The sequence below is a fragment of the Notothenia rossii genome (genome assembly GCF_949606895.1).
Source record: "Notothenia rossii genome assembly, chromosome: 3".
In the NCBI taxonomy this organism is placed as follows: domain Eukaryota; kingdom Metazoa; phylum Chordata; class Actinopteri; order Perciformes; family Nototheniidae; genus Notothenia; species Notothenia rossii.
Genome location: NC_136901.1, coordinates 15544203 through 15547538, shown reverse-complemented (window position 1 = coordinate 15547538; position 3336 = coordinate 15544203). Strand labels below are relative to the sequence as shown.

General features: G+C 41.1%; 1 long non-coding RNA gene across 1 annotated transcript; it reads right to left on the bottom strand.

Moving 5' to 3' along the window:
- Window positions 1-806: 806 nt before the first annotated feature.
- On the bottom strand, window positions 807-3074 carry LOC307033843. The gene is made up of 3 exons (XR_013806674.1): window positions 1895-3074; window positions 1572-1619; window positions 807-1331 (listed from the first exon to the last, which is right to left on the bottom strand). It is a non-coding gene; the product is annotated as an uncharacterized lncRNA (long non-coding RNA).
- Window positions 3075-3336: the final 262 nt, after the last annotated feature.

Genomic DNA, 3336 nt, shown 5'->3' with positions numbered 1-3336 from the left:
GTAGCGCAACGGCTCGATGCTATTCACTCTGCTCTCCCACCGCGTCTCACTCCAGGACTTGAGAGTGATGTCCACATGTTTTTTCAGGATGGTCCACCTCTGGGGAGAACCTGAAAACAAGGTGTACAGCTTCTGAACATTACCAAAGAAGCAAGTAGCATCTATTGATCCTTTGGCTGAATCCGCCACCATCAAATTCAGTGTGTGGGCTGCACAAGGAACATACAGAGCTCGAGGATTCTTCTCCAACAGCCTGGCCTGCACCCCTTTATTTCTGCCCTTCATGTTTGCACCATTGTCATAGGATTGTCCTCTGCAGTCCTCAAAGGGGATCTTCAGCTCCTCCAGCCTGTTCAAAATGAGTGTAGACAAACCAAGCCCTGTGGATGCAGGGGCTATGATGAACCCCAGAAAGTGCTCCCTGATCTCAGTCCTTTTCTTCACACTCACTGTTCGAATCACAACAGTCATCTGCTCCTGGTGGCTGACGTCTGGGGTGCAATCCAAAATGATGGCAAAATACTTGGAATCTTTGATTTCAGCCACCATTGCTGCAAGTATTGTGTCACTGATACAGGACATGAGTTCATTTTGGATTGTTTTACCCAAGTATGTAGTGTAATTTCCTCCACTGTCAATGCGTCTGATGTGTTCTTTCAGAACAGGGTCAAACTTGGCAATTAGCTCAACTTCTTTGAGGAAATTCCCGTTGTTGTGGTTATGCAGGGTGTCAACAGTCCCTCTAAGTCCCAGGTTCCTCTCTGCTAGAGATTGGATGATGGAAACCAACCGAATGAACACCTCTCTCCACCTCTTCTTCTCTGCCTCCAGGAGGTACAACTCTGTTTTGTCTATTGTCTTCCCTTTTCTAAGACGGAGCTCTAGTTCCTTCCAAGTCAACACACTTTTCACATGATCTGGGCTGTTGTCGTGTAGCTTCAGTAATGCGCCAATATTCACCCAGTCCTGTTGTCCCTCTGTTATGAGCTTTAATGATTTCTTGGAAAACAACTTGCAGCAAAAGCAGTAGACTGAATCATTGTTCTTGGAGTATATTAACCAGCTTCGCTTAACTTTCTCACCATTTACAAGTGTTCTAAACATGTAATGATAATGAAAGCTTCTGTTGTTTGGTGTTTTCGGGAATACAAAATCTCTGTCCACCTGTACTGGCCCCCTAATCACCAGATCTGTACGTACGTGATCGTTAAGTACTGATGGCCACCCAGTTGGATCCATTGGTGAACCAGAGAGAAAAGGAGTAGAAGTTACAGAGGTAGGTGTAGTAGGCGTAATGGTACTGCTCTCAACTTCAATGGGTACAGAAATACCTATAGGGAAATTAATTTTAAAAAATAAGTTTTTGTTACTTGACTTGTTTACAAGTTGATGTTCCTGGCAATAAACAACACAGTTGAATGATTGAACACAATAGTAATAATAATATTCATAATAATAATAATAATAATAATAATAATAATAATAATAATACCATGATTGATTGGACATATAGTGCTTTGCTTTTCTTGACAAACAAAGTTAAGGTCTCTTTGATGTAGGCCTAAACTTACCAGCATTGTCAGAGGTGGTTTCTTCAGTGATGGAAGTTGATGGAACTGCTATGGAATAAAGAAGTATATCATTGTTTAATATATGACTATAGGACTGTCTCTAGATCAGCTGTCTTTTCACCACTATGGCGCTGCTTTTGAGATAGCTCCAAAGTGCTGATCCAGAATCAGTCCTTAAAAACAGGTATCATCAAACTCCTGCCCCATGCATGACAGATATTTATTATAAGCAATGAACAGCGAGCTTGCTCAATAGAACTTCGACAAATGGCAATTGTAGCTAGCTCTATGGGCTTAATCTATACACTTAACACATCATTTACCAGCATTGTCTGAGGCGGTTTCTTGGATGACATCGGAGTCACTGGTGCCAACAGCTGACCTTGTGGTTTCACATTCACCAACAGCAGCGGTGGAGGTTGATTGACCTGCTATGGAATAAAGAAATATATGATTCGTAATGTAATGACTTAATATTCCAAATTCAGAAAGCTCTCACTTTGGGCCCATTTGAACTCACCAACAGTGTCCTCAGTGGACGTTGTGGTGTGTGCTGGCACCTGCTGTGGGCTTCCAAAGTACTTCAGAAGTGCTCCTGAGGAGAGTATGTTACAGAGTTAAGCTTTATGGAAACAGACTTGAAATGGAACATCAAATGGAACATACTAGCTTTATATAGCTAATTCAATATTCAGCCAATGAATACTTGCATTTACATGAACTTAGAACCCACACAATGATGTTTGGATAGTTCGATAGATAGATAGATAGATAGATAGATAGATAGATAGATAGATAGATAGTACTTTATTAATCCCAGGGGAAATTGGTTTACTTGGTCAAAATATGAAACAAGCACATATACCTAGCTAACATTAGCTACGAGTGTGACTTGCTGCCTGAGCTAAACTTTTCTAAAGTAAATTAATCAGTAACGTTAATAGCATCGCATTATTCTACAGAAAGGCTGAGATAATAATGATAACTTGGCTAGTTAGCTAGCTGTAACGTTAGCTAGAAAGTAAGTAGTAGTAGTAAGTAAGTTAGAATACTCCCAAATCCAAGTTATCCAACTATTGTTAGTGGGACACAGGACAGGAGACAGAGCCATAATATGAAGTTACATACCTTTATTGTCTTGCCTTTTTTCTTCATTAAGTTTTCTATTTTTTCGTTTTTGATCACCAGAGGCGTATGTCCTTTTTTTGCCAGACATCATGCAAACTGAAGGCACCACAGTTGAGCGCTCAGCTTTGCCTGCCTGCTCGCTCAAGTTGTCACAGCGTTACAAATGTGCCACAAAACCAACCAATCGGAGAACTCGAGAAGGTCAATTCTGATTGGCTGGTCGTCTCCAATCATATCTTCTATCTGAGATAGATGAGAGTAACACCTACGCCACGACGATTGTTTTTGTACTCCAAATATTAAGCAAAATATGTCACATTATATAATGACTGTTACAGAGTCATCATTTTGAGAAAAAGGCCTTCAAAGTTTCCTCTTCTCTGGTTCGATCTGATTGATTATTAGCGGAGCAAATTATCAAAATAGTACGGAGGGAAGATATTTTCGTTTGGATTACTGGTCTGGGGGAAGCCCGCGAGTGTGTGTGTGTGTGTGTGTGTGTGTGTGTGTGTGTGTGTGTGTGTGTGTGTGTGTGTGTGTGTGTGTGTGTGTGTGTGTGTGTGTGTGTATTTTTGCATTTGTGTGTATTGTGGGAAAACACTCGAGAAACACCGGCTGTTGTTATGCCTGCTGTGAC